At 41.2% G+C, this 16479-nt stretch overlaps 1 pseudogene; it reads left to right on the forward strand.

Annotated features, from left to right (window-relative positions):
- The first annotated feature begins 12112 nt into the window (after window positions 1-12112).
- Window positions 12113-15803, forward strand: LOC148113406 (uncharacterized; annotated as a pseudogene).
- The last annotated feature ends 676 nt before the right edge of the window (window positions 15804-16479 follow it).

Below are 16479 nucleotides of genomic sequence, written 5' to 3' on the forward strand. Positions count from 1 at the left end.
TCGAAGTTTGGCCACTGGACATAGCTGTGTCCTAGGGACTTCATCCTCCCTATGCCCGGGTATCCTTCGTGCAGGGCTTCTAGGACTGGCTGTTGTAGTTTGGCGGGCAATACAACCCTATTGCCCCATAACAGGCACCCACACAGCACAGATAGCTCGTGCTGCCTAATATAGTAGGGTTTGAACTCAGGTCCCACATTCCCTGGTGGCCATCCCCTGCGCACCCAGTCTAAAACTCTGCGGACAGTAGGGTCCTTGGCAGAGTGGGCTGCGATGTCAGCAGCGGTGATTGGCAGATGTAAAGAGTCAATGAGAAGGACAGGAGAGATAGGAGAGGGGTTGTATACAGAGATGGGAAGGGGGCAGCGGCTGAGAGCATCAGCATGGGCAAGGTGCTTGCCAGGGCGGTGAAGGAGGGTGTAAGAATAGGCAGCCAGGAATTCAACCCAGCGTGATATGCGGGGGGAGAGAAACTGGGGTGTTGCAATGTTGCCAGCTAGTATCCCTAGGAGGGTCTTGTGATCCATCGCAAGAGTGAACGGACGGCCATATAAGTATTCGTGGAAGCACTTGATGGCCACCACGGCAGCCAGTGCTTCCTTGTCAATTTGCCCGTAATTGCGCTCCGTGGAGGAGAGCGTGCGGGAGTAAAAGGCAATTGGGGCTTCAGTGCCATCAGGGAGGACATGGCTGAGGACTGCCCCAATGCCAAAGGGGGAAGCATCTGCTACTAAGATCAAGGGGAGGCTGTCCGTGTACTGGATGAGGACTGCCTCAGATGTCAAAAGAGATTTGACTGCTGAGAAGGACGAGGCTTCTCGGGTGCCCCAACACCAAGGGGTCTTCTTATCTAAGAGGGGTTCAGCAACTGTGGCCTTGTGAGGGAGGAAAGAGCTGTAGAAATTTAAGAGGCCAAGGAAGGCTTGCAGGTCTGTTTTATTAGTGGGTGTGGGGGCCCTTCTGATGGCAGCTACCTTAGATGGTGTGGGGTGTATGCTGGAGGCATCAATTAGATAGCCTAGACATTCTACCTGGGACACCCCAATCCTGCATTTCTCTTTCTTGAGCCTGAGGCCAGCCGTTTGGAAATGGCGCAGGACGATCCTTAGCTTCCCCTTAAGGTCTGCTGGGCTAGAAGCTGCGATGATGATGTCATCGAAGTATGGAACGACTCCAGGCAGCCCCTGCAGGAGTTGCTCCATAAGGCCCTGAAAGATGCCCGGGGCAACGCTTATGCCAAACTGGAGACGATGGCAAAGGAATGCTCCCCTGTGTGTAACAATTGTTTGGGCTGCAGCCATGGCCGAATCAACGGGGAGCTGTTGGTAAGCCTGTGCCATGTCCAGTTTGGCAAAAATGGAGCCCTTGCCCAGGGAGTGCAACAAGTGTTGCATCACGGGCACTGGATATGGGTTGGCCTGGAGCGCCTTATTGACAGAATTTTTGTAATCCACGCAGATGCGGATTGACCTGTCAGGGTTGATGGGTATGACAATAGGGGTTTCCCGGGGGCATGGTCTGTGGGCTCTAGGATACCCTGGGCTATGAGTTTGTCTAACTCCTTGTCAACTAGTGGCTTGAGTGCAAAAGGCACTCGTCGAGGCTTAAGCCTAATAGGGGCAATTTTAGGATCTAGATTATGGGTGATGGGTGAACCCTTATATTTACCTAACTCTTCATTAAAGACGTCTGCAAATTCTGCCAGGATGTCTTCAAAATCATGCGGGGTGGTGGAATGGATGCCTGTGATGCCTAGCCCCAGAGCGCCAAACCACTCAAGTCCGAGCAGGCTGGGCAGAGGATCTCTCACGATGAGCAGGGGTAGCTTGCCCGTGAAGGTTCTGTGTTCCACCAAGAGATTGGCACCACCTAGAATGGGAATGTCGTTGCCTTGGTAGTCTCTGAGGCGAACTTGGCTTGGCAGGAGGGTGCTTTTGCGCATTTTTGGGGCCAGCCGCTTCAGGATGTCCCAGGAGATTAGAGATTGGATGACCCTGTGTCCAGTTCCATCCGGGAAGGGGTTCCTTCAATGGTCACCGTGAGGTAGATTTTATTGTTGGGACTGATTTTTGCTTGGCAGGCCGACCTCGCAGGGGCGTTGTTGGCCCTGGAAATGGCAAAACAGTCACCGCCCGGCTTTGGCCCTTTCTGGAATGGTCTGCTAGGGGGCTTGGATGGTGTGCCAGGTAGATTGGCCTGGCAGACCCGTGCCAAGTGTCCTTTTTTACCACATCTGTGGCAGATGGTGGTCTTAAAGCGACAAGCCGCTCTAGGGTGCAATTCTCCGCACCCTTGACAGGGGGCCCCCACTGTTTGGGAGGTTTCCCTGTCCTTTGACAGTTCTGAGGTGGCTAACTTCGTCATCCTCTTCTTCAGCTACCCCAGGGTCTAGTTCTTCTGAGTGGACGGTGCTGGGCTTGTGGACAGGGGTGCTGGGTTGCGATTTGCGGATCTCTAGAGTGGACTTGCTTGATAATTCACAAGCCTGCGCCTCTTCAATGGCAGTTGTGAGGGTGATCTCTTTTCTCTTGAGTAAGTGTCATTGCACCCTCAGGTCCCTCACACCGCACATGAACTGCTCCAGGAGAGAGTCTTCTAGGTTGGCAAATTCGCAATTTAAAGCAGCAGTTCTGAGGGAGGCAATGTAATGGTTAATGGACTCGTCCTCTGCTTGCAAAATTTGCCTGAAAGCGTACCGGCGGGCGATGCGCAAAGGGGTGGGCTCGTAGTGGTGCTTGAGCTTTTCCCTCAGGACCTCCCATGGCACCGACTGTACTGGAACCGGGGCTAGCAGGGCCATAGCGACTGAGAACATCTCGGGACCACAGGCATTTAAGAAGTGCGCCCTTTTCCGGCTGCTGGTCAGCCCCGTGTAGTCGTTCGCCTCCAAGAAACATTCGAACCGTGCCTCATACGATTTCCAGGTTTCTGTAGCCTGGTTGAAGGGGGCAAATGTTGGAGGTGCCATCCTTTAGACGGATGGGCTCTGTTTCTGAGAGGAATTTCCTCTAACACAACGTCTCGTCGTAAACGTCTCACTAGCTTAGTGCTAGTGACTTCAGCTGTTGACCACCTGTCTCTGTCCTCAGAATCCCATCCTCGTCGCCAGTGCTCTAGATGGCAACCCGGGGTCAGTAACTGAGGCGAGACCAGGTAAAGTTAAACAGGAACGTTTATTGCTAACAGAACAGGTAGAGAGAAACAGAGCAAAGAGCTAAGCGTTTGACAGCTATTTATACTATAGCTGTCAAACCAACAACCAATAGGTATGTAGTATTCTCCCGCCAGCTGGATGGTGCGTCTTAGCCAATCAGGGCCGCACGTCATAAGTGCGAGGACCTCGTCGTAAGTGTGAGGACTCAACACTTACTGCAATGAAGGAATTTAAAGACACAGCATAGATTGTTAGGTTGTGACCAAATATCCTTACCTACCAATTGTATAATCTCAGTTCCTCAGCTGGGCTCATGGTAAACCAAAATCAAAGATGCCATATTGTAGCTCAGCATGCTGTGCAAATCCCAATTCATTATGTTCATAAGCAATCCTAGTCCAACCCTCTCTTGAACACAGTTAAATGTCTTCCCACGCCTTCAATGCCATTGGTCTTGTGAATAAACTCTAGAGAGCTATTTAAATTGGTTGTTTTATTTTTGGCAGTGTTTGTACAAGTTAAAGCAGAAATATTTTTGCTTAGATACTTTATTCACTGGGCCGTGCCAACTTTAAATCTAGTTGGACTTGTACTACTTATAAGAGCTGCATAGAAAACAAAGAATCAACAAGAGAAACTTTCCTTGTGTTCAGCACTACCTGCAGTTCTGACATTGATGGCCAGCCAACATGCCAAACAGGCTGAATCAGAATCACATCCACAAGTGAGACAAGGTTCTTCATCATGTGCAGAATCAGAATGCTGGAAATAAAGCTTTTGGAATCCTTTTAAAATCAAGGAATGGATAATGATGATGATGATGATGATGATGATGATGATGATGATGATGATGATGATGATGATGATGATGATGGACAGCACTTGAAAAACATTGAAGGAAAATGTGATGACAACTTTACATGGGCATGGCTTAAGATGGGAACTATCAAGAAAGAAACGGAAGGTTTAATACTCGCTGCTCAAGAACAAGCACTACAAACTAATGCCATGAAAGCACAGATACAAAAATCCACCGACAATCCAAACTGCTGACTTTGCAACAACAAAGTTGAAACTGTTTCACATTTAATATGTGAATGCAGCAAAATCGCACAAACTGATTACAAAACTAGATATGACCAAGTTGCTAAATTAGTCCACTGGTCATTATGTAAAAAATACGACTTTCCTGTATCCAAAAAGTCATGGGAACATAAAGTGGAAAAAGTTATAGAAAATGGGAAGGTGAAAATCTTGTGGGACTTTCGAATACAGACGGATTGTCACTTGGAACACAACATGCCAGATATCATGCCAGTTGTCGAAAACCGAAACGTACAATTTATTGACATCGCGGTACCAGGAGATGCCAGAGTCGAAGAAAAAGAACTGGAAAAAATCATGAAATATTGCGACCTGGCCATCTAAACTACATGGCTATGGATGAAACATGTAACAGTAATACCCATTGTATTACTGTTACCATCGGGGCACTTGGTACCATGTCCAAGAATTTTATAACATACATCAGCAAATTGCAACTTCCTGCAATAACACCAGCAGAACTGCAAAAAAACTGCACTACTTGGAACATCATACATCTTAAGAAGGTACTTGGTTGATACCTAGGATGCTGGCAGCAACCCGTATCAACCATTAGAACCAGTCAATGGTATTTGTGATGCATTTTTGAATGTTCAATTGACTGAGTTTCATATTTAATGAATAAAGATAATAATATAATAATAATAATATAATAATAATAATAATAATAGAAATGCAAAATGGATCAAACAGGTTGAGGACTCTATTAAAATGCATAAAATGGAAGACGTGAAAATAACAAAAGAAATGGTGCAAAGACAGTCAAGAAAAGTGAAGAACTGGAGTGCACCTGGACCAGATGAGCTGCATGGCTTCTGGTTAAAGGCACTTACAAGTGTGCACAAAAGATTGGCAACCCAGATGAACCAGATCCTAAAAACACCTGAAAATGATGAATGGATGACAACTGGAAGGACATTTTTGATCCAAAAAGATAAAGAAAAAGGAAAGGAACCTGGAAACTATAGGCCAATCACTTGTTTGCCAACAACATACAAGCTTCTTACTGGTATCATTGCAAACCAAATCTATGGATACTTGGAAAGAAATAACTTGCTTCCTGTAGAACAGAAAGGATACTGCAAAAACTCAAGAGGAACAAAGGATCAATTGCTGATTGACAAGCTAATCCTAAAGAACTCAAAGAAAAGTCTAACCAACCTGTTCATGGCTTGGATAGACTATAAGAAAGCGTTTGATTCAGTTTCCCATAGCTGGATCAAGAAATGCCTGGAAATCTTTGGCATCAGCAGCAGCATACAAAAATTCACGAAATCTTCAATGAACCTCTGGAAAACGAAACTTATGGCTAATGAAGAACTGGGTGAAGTTGAAATTAAACGAGGCATTTTCCAGGGCGATTCCCTTTCACCCCTACTTTTTATACTCTCAATGCTACCACTGACAATCATTTTGAAGAAGATGAACTATGGATACGAACTTGCAAAGAAAGGACTGAAAATCTCGCACTTGATGTACATAGATGATTTGAAGCTGTTTGGTAAAACAAAAGCTGAACTGAATTTATTAATTGAAAACACAAAAGAATTCAGCCAAGACATTGGTATGCAGTTTGGAATTGACATGTTGCAATATTTTCAGGATCAGACTCAATAAGATCAGCAAGAGTTAAAGATTTAACTATATATACTTTTATTTACATTAGGCATTCTATATTCACTGAATATTCACAGATAGAAGCAAAGGAAAGGGTGTAGGTAGCTCCTTATATATACAATGGGTGGAGCTATGTGTGGGAGTGGTGAATTATGAATACATTAAGAAGTGAAGAATAAGTTAACCCCTGATACCCTGTCTGTACACTATTTACACATTGGAGAATAAGGCATTTACATCTGACAAATCCCCCTCTAAATGCCGATTCGTTATACAACACCAGTTACATTCAGATTCAGGACAATACAAAACATACAACTTAGAGGTTAAGTATTTATGCTGTTTAGAAGGTAAAGGCTTTGTTAATATATCAGCTAATTGTTCTGAAGTGTCGCAATGCACTGCTTTAATAAATCCATCCTGAGATAATTGTCTCACATGTTTAAATTTTATATCTATATGTCTGGACCTTTGTCCAATGGCATCAGATCTAGATATTTCAATGGCTGCTTTATTGTCTTCATGCATAACAAAAGGCAGAGCAGGTTTTTTCCAGACATCTGAAATTAAATCATTAAACCATACAAGGTTATTTGCGGCCTTGGATAAACAAACATATTCCGCTTCTGTTGTTGAAGTAGCCACTAGTTCTTGTTTACCAGAGTACCAGTAAACTGGACAGTCATTTAAGAGAAATACATAACCAGATGTGCTTTTTCTGCATGAGGTGTCTCCAGCCCAATCTGCGTCAGCATAACACGTAAGTTTTGGTTCTTTAATATCATTAGGCTCTAACATTAAACAAAAGTCTAGTGTACTTTTTAAATATCTTAAAATTCTTTTAACAGCTTCCCAGTGGTACATTGTTGGTTTGCTGACATGCCTAGATAATAAATTGAGTGGTAAAGCGATATCTGGTCTAGTCCAATTAGATATGTAAAGGAGTGAACCTATGATTGATCTATAGAATGTATTGTCCTTCAACTCGGGAGAAGATTCATCAGAATTTCTTAGAAAGTCAGTTTGCATAGGGGTATCACAAGGTTTGGCATTGTTTAAGTTGCATTTATTTAAAAGATCTATGATCTTATCTCTCTGGGTAAGTTTGAATCCCCTTTTTGTCTTATTAATTTGGACACCAAGGTATTTGTTTACCTTGCCTAAAGATTTCAATGAGAAATGTTCATTTAGTTTAGTTACAAAAGTTTCTCTTCTTTCTTTATGTTTTCCTATGTATAAAATGTCATCCACATAAATCAATACAAATTCAATGTAATCATCACCTCTCTTGACAAAGAAACAATTATCAGCAGTGGTAGCGTTGAAGTCCATGGTCTTAAGTACTTTTACTAAGCAATCATACCACCGTTTACCAGATTGTTTTAGCCCGTATAAACTCTTGTTTAACAACCAAGTCTCATTTCTGTTTGTGTATGGACTATGAGGTGCTCTCACGTATATTTCTTTATCTAATTTTGCGTGTAGGTACGCAGTCTGTATGTCATATTGGAATACATCTAGATTGAGTGCTGAAGCTACCACTAGAGCTGTTTTGACACTCTCTGTTCTTACAGTGGGGGAATACGTATCAGTATAGTCCTCCGGATATTTCTGTGCATAACCCTGTGCAACCAATCTAGCTTTGTATAGAGTATTTCCTCCCTCTAAATTCTTAATTTTATATATCCATCTGGTACCAATAATTGTCTTATCTTTAGGTGCAGATGCAGGTGTAAATACATTTAGTCCTTGTAAACTTTCCATCTCTTTCTTCATTGCTAATTCCCATTTCTCTTTTTCTTCGTGAGGAAGTTTTAACACTTCCTCGTATGTATTGGGTGTTGTTGGTTCACCATTCATGTGCATTACATAATCCTTGTATTTATTTGGCATTTGATTTCTGGTGTTTCTAATGATTTTCTCGGGTTTACTATCGTTATCATGCAAATATCTTGCTTCCTTTTTTGTTAGTGTGTCTGTCTTTATTTTGAGTTGGCTATTTGTCCAAGTTTTGTTTTTGTTTTTATATTTGTTGATATTTTGTTTTTCTATAGTCCCTTTCTCATGAGATTTTGTATCTTCATGTTTATTTGGGAATATCTCATTAAGATGTAATTTAGACCAGTTAGCTTGTTCATGGAACACAGCTGTTCTGGAGACTATAAATTTGTTGTTACTATCAATGAATCTGTATCCTTTAGTGCCAGTCTCATATCCCATAAATCTGAGTCTGACACATTTTCTCCCTTTCTTCTTAATTGTTTAGGTATGTGTACGTCAGCTGTGACTCCAAATATATGCATGTGTGCTAATTTTGGTTTTCTATTATACATCACTTCATATGGTGTCTTATTTATAATGCTGGACCATGTTCTATTTTGTGTGTAATTTGAATAATGTAAGGCTTCTGACCAGAATTGTTTGCTTAAGCCAGCATCTTCCAATGTGCATCTAATCATGGTTTGTAATGTGGAATTTTTTCTCTCTGCAATCCCGTTTTGGAACGGAGAAAATGGACTAGATGTGTAATGTAACATTCCTTTGTCTTTTAACCATTGTGAGAATTCTTTAGACATGAATTCGCATCCTCTGTCTGTCATAATTTGTTTTATTTTGATGTTGTGTTGTGTTTCTATGCGTTTGTAAAATTCTTTAAATTTTTGAAATGTTTCATCTTTGTGTTTTAATGTGTAAACAAATCCATAGCGGCTATAATCGTCCACTATTGTCAGGAAGTAACGTTTCCTATAAGTGATTGATGGAGTTAATGGACCAACTAAGTCCATGTGTACTAAGTCAAAAATTTTGTTAGTTGATCTGGTAGATTTTCTTGGCCTGGGACTAGTTTTTAGTTTTGTAGATTTACATACTGAGCATTCCAGATAATTTTCACAATTCTTTATTTTAACACCTTCTGCGTGTTCAGTCATTTTTTGCACTACAGGAAAACTGGCATGTCCTAACTTCCTATGCAATATGTGAGCACACTCATCATGAATTGGTTTACCTATCTTTGGCTTCTTATCGTTGTGTGCATCTGTGTGATCATGAGATATTTTACATTCATCATTGTCACTGTTGCTAACATTCTCATCATCTATTTCAATACAATCTTCCATATTTGAATCAATGTTATGTAACCATTTTTCTTTTGTTATTAGGTAAGGTAGCCCTCCTTTAGTCACTACAGTGCCTACATTTATTTTATTCTTTTCCAAAGTTGCCTTTCCTTTTGAAAAGACAATGTTAATGTCAGAATCTCTGCTTAGTTTTATGGCACTTAATATGTTATGAGGTATTTCAGGTATTAGTAATACCCCCTCTATTTTTCCTAAACCAGGCAAGGTTACATTTCCTCTACCTAATACTTGAACCTTTTCTTGGTTAGCTACCTTAATTACAAATTTATCTTCTGCAAATGAAGACAATATACTTTTGTTATTAGTGGTGTGATTAGTTGCTCCAGAATCAATAAGCCAATTATTGTTCTCACTTTGTTGTGTGTTAGTGTTGTCTTGTTTATTTAATCCATTCAGTGAACCAGACTTTCTATCCTTTGAATTGTCTCTGCCCCCTCTACTCTCTCTGTGATTTGTTGGGCTTCTATATCTATGCCTTTCTATGGAAGGCTGTCTATAATCGTATTCGTTTCTGTATTCTGATCTATATCTTTCTTTTAAGAATTTTGGGCAATCTCTTCTATTGTGTCCCCTGGATCCACAATTATGACATTTAAATGTTCCACTATATTTTTCTTGGAAAGCTACTTTCCTATATGGTTTATGTTCTGTGTGATTGTTAGAGCGATTCCTTCTAGAATTATCTTCTGTTATCAATTTGTTAGATAGACTTTCTATGGATAAATACCCTAGATTGATTGTGTCTAAATGTGACATAAAATTGTCCCATGATGGATCAAGTGAGTTGATAATAACACTTTTCATTGTTTGGTCTGAAATCACCTCCCCCCTCAAGTGCAGTTCAGCTCTTATTTTGTTCAAAGATATTAAATGTTCACTTATGGAAACCCCTGGTTTTATCCTAGATGAAAAGAAGTCTTTAGATATCCTTGTGGTGGTAGCTACACTGTCACTGTGAAACAAATTAAACATGCATTGAATAATTTCTGAAACAGTCAAATTTGGCTTAATGCTGTGATACATTGCAGGAGACACACTAGATATTATTAAGAAAAAAGCTCTATGGTGTAAACAATCTATTTTTAGTGTCCAAGGTCTTTTTGGGGGACTAGTGATAAAAAACAGTAAGTTTTCCTTCATAAAGACAACCTGGAGCTGTTGATACCATTCTTGTAAATTAATGCCATCAACCCTTAGTTTTGGGAAGTCACTGGGTAAATTTCCGACATTATTGGGTCCATTACTTACAACCTGAGGTAGTCCGTGGTCTCGTAAATGCAGAAAATTGCAAAACGGCGTGGGGATGCTCGCTACGAGTCTGCATGATCTTCTCTCCTGTTCATGTCTTCCCGGATCGTCAGCGTAGTTTCGCGCATGCGCGTTGCTCATTTCTTCTTCGGCGTCGTCGTGGAAGGTTCTCCTCACCGCGGCCTGCTCGCTCTGCTCTTCTTCAGATGAGTCGGTCTCTGGTTCGACTTTGGGGGTTCTGGCGACGGTGGCTGTTCTTCCTCTTCTATTGAGAGCGTTGGTGCTTGCTTCGGTCTGCGGCGTAGGGCGGTATCGGCAGGGCTCTCTGGGTTCCGGCGTCAGCGCTCTAGTAGTCAGGATGGGAGCGGGCAGGTCTTGGGGCATTGGCTTGCTCGTTCGCTTTTTTGGTATTTTTTTAGTAATTTTCAGTTTTGGCCCAAATGCAGCAAAGAGCGTTTTCATCGCTGATTTTATTTGGTGTTTTGTTGGATCTTCCTCGCTTTCTGGTTCTGATTCTTCTGAGGTGTTTGAATCTTCCTTTTCGTTTTCGTTGTCTGATAATATTTTTCGCGCCAGAAATTTTGAATTGAGCTTGCTGATTGGCTCTGCTTCGTTCATCTTGGAGGCCGGTTGAAACCAAGATGGCCGCCATTCAAATTTTTGCGCGGGATCATCGTTTTTCTTCTTTGTAATGATTTTCTCCGCAGTCATATTACTCACTATTTTTGGATCTTTGGGTTTTTCATTGATGATGTTTTTCTCTCTCGCTGCTCCGCTGTTCTTTAGCATATCTTGGAGGTTCGCGATGAGGCTTTCATCATTCTTCTGGCTTTTTAATAGTTTTAATATCTCTGACCTGAGTTCGTTATTTTCTATTTCGATTTCCTCCTGGTCATCAATTATTTCTTCGTCTTCAGTGGTGTATTCTTCGGATTCTCTCGAAATTGCATTCGTGGATTCGTTTATTATTTCTTGTTCCGTTTCCATTTCTTTGCTGTAGGCCCTGGTGTTGGGCCTATCTTTCTTAGACATTTTAAAGCTTTCTTATTGAGTCAATTAACCATCCTCTGCTACCAGTTTGTTGCAATATTTTCAGGATCAGACTCAATAAGATCAGCAAGAGTTAAAGATTTAACTATATATACTTTTATTTACATTAGGCATTCTATATTCACTGAATATTCACAGATAGAAGCAAAGGAAAGGGTGTAGGTAGCTCCTTATATATACAATGGGTGGAGCTATGTGTGGGAGTGGTGAATTATGAATACATTAAGAAGTGAAGAATAAGTTAACCCCTGATACCCTGTCTGTACACTATTTACACATTGGAGAATAAGGCATTTACATCTGACATGACAAATGTGCAACAATAGCAACCAAAGCAGGCAAAATCATAGAAGAGGATGGAATAGAACTAGAGAATGAAGAAATGATAAAGGCAGTAAAATCAGAAGAAGGCTATAAGTACTTGGGGATTTTAGAGGCCTCTGACTTAATGCATAATAAAATCAAGGAATTAACCTCAGCCAAGTACATTCAGCGAATTCGTAAGATATTAATGTCCAAGTTGAGCGGAGGAAATATCATAAAAGCCATAAATACCTGGGCTATACCTGTGATTCGATACTCTGCAGGAATAATTGACTGAACCCAGATGGAGTTAGACAATTTGGACAGAACAACAAGGAAGCTTATGACAATGAATCATGCCTTGCACCCTACAAGTGATGTTGACCGATTATATTTAATAAGAGCAGAGGGTGGTCGAGGACTCCTACAAGTAAAGCAGACTGTGGAAGAAGAAAAACGCAGCTTGAATGATTACATCCAGAAAAGTGAAGTACCAATGCTTAAGGAAGTAAATAAAGGAGGCCTTTTAAAGACAACTAAAACAAAAGCAGAATATAAGAAAGAAGTAATTGAACAGCGAGCTGAAAATTGGAAAAGCAAAGCTCTGCATGGCCAATACTTGAAAAGTATTGAAGGCAAAGCTAACCAGAAACTAACTTGGAACTGGTTAAGATCAGGAGTACTGAAAAAAGAAACAGAAAGCTTTATTTTGGCAGCTCAAGAACAAGCCCTAGCCACAAACTGCATGAAGGCAAAAATTCAACATGTTACCACCAACAGCAAATGCTGCCTCTGTAATGAGAAAGATGAGACAGTCGACCACCTGATCAGTGGGTGCAGCAAAATTTCACAAACTGACTATCTACAACGCCATGACCGTGTTGCTAAGATCATTCACTGGAAATTGTGCCAGAAGTTTGGATTTGAGTATAGCAAAAACCACTGGGAACATCAGATTGAGAAAGTTTTAGAGAATGAGAAACAATAGTTGAAAAGAAAAAAGTATGGTTCATTGACATTGCAATACTTGGTGATGCACGGATTGAAGATAAGCAGCAAGAAAAAATCACAAAGTACCGGGACTTGCAAATTGAAGTTGAGCGACTGTGGAAAAAGAAATCGTGTGTTGTCCCGATTGTAATTGGAGCCCTTGGGGCAATACTCAAAGGGCTACCCCGCTATTTAGAAATTCTAAATTTACTGCACTTGAACATTTTGACTCTACAAAAAACCACCTTACTTGGAACAGCTTACATCCTCCGACGATACCTTAACAATTCCTAGGTCCTTGGTTAGGACTCAAGCTGCTGAGCTATTAACCAGTCTCAAAGGCTGTGAATCTCACTAAAGATTAAATAATAATAATAATAATAATAATAATAATAATAATAATAATAATAATAATAATAATAATAATTGATGATAGATGTGAACTATGCACTTGCAGTAGTCCAGATAACATCAATTGAACAAACAAATCAGCTTGCCTACAGTACAGCAGTCATAGTAACAGAAGAACGGGGGATTCAACAGCCGCAGCCCCCTAGAAAATTGACTGGAAAACCGCAGTGGAAAATCAGGTTGGAGCTGAAAATCAAGAGTCTGCGAGCAGATGCAAGCAACTTGAAGAATTTGCAGGAGAAAAAGCTGAAGAACAGTAAGATCAGGAAACATCTGATAGAAAAAATATGGACTCAGCACAAGAAAAATTGTTGAAGCATTGGAAATTGTGAAGCAGCAGATAACAGCGACAGCAAGAAAAATTGAAAGATACAAAGCCAGAGTCATCCAGTACAAACAAAATCAATTGTTCCAATCAGACCAAAGACGGTTCTATCAGAGTCTGAATCAGACGGGGGATACGAAAATTGAAAAACCTGAGAAAACGGTAACTACTCAGTTTTGGAAAGACCTGTGGGAGACTGAGAAATGTTACAATAAAAATGCTGGGTGGATCAGAGATTTTGAGATGAAATTCTCCAAGAACAAAATGGATCAACTGAAAATAACTACTGAAATGATAAGCAACAGAGTGAAAAAAGTCAAGAACTGGACATCGCCTGGCAATGATCAGCTGCATGGCTTTTGGCTCAAATACCTGACCAGCCTGCATGGAAAAATGGCCGAACAATTCAATGAGATGCTGCAGGCAGGAAACATCAGTGAATGGTTAACAGCTGGAAAAACCTATTTGATACAGAAGGATCCAGCAAAAGGGGCAATACCTGCAAACTACAGGCCAATAACGTGTCTGCCAACCATGTTCAAGCTGCTGACCAGCATTATAGCTGACAGGATCCAGGACTACCTAGAAGCGAATAACATCTTGCCAGTAGAGCAGAAAGGAAACAAACGAGGAAGCAGAGGCACAAAGGATCAGCTTCATATTGACAAACTGATTCTAGAGAACTGCAAAAGCCAAAAAACAAATCTGCATACAACTTGGATTGATTACAAGAAAGCATTTGATTCACTACCACACAGCTGGATCATCAAGTGCCTGGACGTCATCAGAATATGCAAGTGCATTGGTACTTTCATTGCAAATGCGATGAAGTCCTGGAAAACAGAACTGTTTATTGGAAGTGAAAGCTATGGACTGATCAACATCAAAAGAGGGATTTTCCAGGGTGATTCTTTGTCACCTCTGTTGTTCTTCATCGCCATGACCCCCCTGTCAACAATTTTACAGAAAACTAACCTGGGTTATCAAAACTGCTAAAATCTCTCACCTGCTGTACATGGATGACCTGAAGCTATATGGAAAATCGGAAATTGAGATCCAGTCACTGACCAATACAGTTTGAATTTTCAGTACTGACATCAGCATGGAGTTCAGCTTGAACAAATGCGCCACAGTGGCACTGAAGAAAGGGAAGATCATAGACAGTGATGGAATTGAAATGCTCAATGGACAAACCATCAAGTGCCAGCAACCTGAAGCCTACAAATACCTGGGCATACTGCAGCTGGACAACATCAAGCACGGGCAAGTGAAAAATGTGGTCAGCAAAGAATACACACAAAGGGTCAGGAAACTTTTAAAAAGCAAACTGAATGGCAGTAACACCATCAAGGCTATAAATACTTGGGCCATACCCGTCATCAGATATACTGCTGGGATCGTGAACTGGACACAGGCAGAGCTGGACAGCCTGAATAGGAAAACAAGAAAACTGATGACCATACACTATGCGTTGCACCCGCGTAGTGATGTTGACAGGCTATATTTGCCCAGAAAAGCAGGAGGCAGAGGACCTTTGCAAGTGAAGCAGACAGTCGAAGAAGAGAAGCATGTTCTGGCAGATTATGGGAAAGACAGTGTTGAACCAGCTTTGATGGAGATCAACAAGAGGAAGCTGCTCAAAGTGCAGCAAACCAAGAATCAATATAGGAAAACAGCGATGCAAACTCGGGCTGACAGCTGGTGTAATAAAGCACTGCATGGACAGTTCCTTGAAAAGATCCAAGGAAAAGTAGATAAGGAAAAGACCTGGTTATGGCTGACCAACAGAACATTGAAGAAAGAGACAGAAGGCCTGATTCTTGCAGCCCAAGAACAAGCCATCAGAACAAATGTAATCAAAGCCAGAACAGAAAAATCTGCTGATGACCCCAAATGCAGACTCTGCAAAGAAGCGGATGAAACCATTGACCATATATTGAGCTGTTGCAAGAGAATAGCTCAGACTGACTACAAACAATGTCACAATACAGTCACTCAGATGGTCCACTGGAACTTGTGTCACAATTACCATCTGCCTGTAGCAAAGAACTGGTGGGATCATAAGCCTGAAAAAGTGGTTGAAAATCAGCATGCAAAACTGCTGTGGGACTTCTGAATACAGACTGACAAAGTTTTAGAACACAATACCCCGGATATCACAATTGTGGAGAAGAAAAAAGTGTGGATCATCAACATTGCCATACCTGGTGACAGCAGAATTGACGAGAAACAACTTGAAAAAGTCACCAGATATCAGGACTTGAGAATAGAACTGCAGAGACTCTGGCATAAACCAGTGCAGGTGGTCCCAGTGGTACTCAGCACACTGGGTGCTGTGCCTAAAGACCTAGGCAAACACTTAAAAACAATTGGCGCTGACAAGATCACCATTGGTCAGCTGCAGAAGGCCACCTTACTGGGATCTGCTCACATAATCCCCCGATACATCACACAGTTCTAAACACTTGGAAAGTGTTTGACTAGTGATTTGTGATACAAAATCCAGCATGGTTATCTCGTTTGCTGTGTATACTGTCATTTTTGTGTATATTATTATTATTATTATTATTATTATTATTATTATTATTATTATTATTATTATTATTATTATTATTATTATTATTATTATTATTATGCCAAGAAAAATAAGGGGCAGAGGACTATTGCAAATCCATCAAACTGTAGAAGAAGAAAAATGAAGTTTGAATGATTATGTGAACCAAAGTACAGAAAAATTGCTGTGCAGCGGGCGTGGCCTGAGACACGGTGGAATGATCAGAACTTTGAGGGTCCGGAGTGAGCGCTGATATCTCAGCTGTTTTGGGGGTCCATAGGGGACCATAGCTGACCTGTAGGATCGGTGAAGAAGGGGGGCAAGGCTGGTGTGGACAGGGAATCTGCAAATTCCCTGTAACGCCAGTGGAGAGCCTTCGACTCTGCAGCTGGGAAGACAGCCATTGAGAGCTGTCACAAAGCCGGAGTGGTCACGAGTGAAGGGAAGGAAAGAGGAAACAAGGCATAACATCTGGGTGAGAAAGAAACTTCTGTCTTGGAAATAAGATCTCTACTTTTTAACAGATAACCTGAACTGTAAAAAAATTAATTAGAAACAAAAAGGAACGGCAAGAGCAAAAGGG

This window comes from Pantherophis guttatus, chromosome 5, assembly GCF_059756535.1.
Source record: "Pantherophis guttatus breed Tessera chromosome 5, ASM5975653v1, whole genome shotgun sequence".
Taxonomy (NCBI): Eukaryota; Metazoa; Chordata; class Lepidosauria; order Squamata; family Colubridae; genus Pantherophis; species Pantherophis guttatus.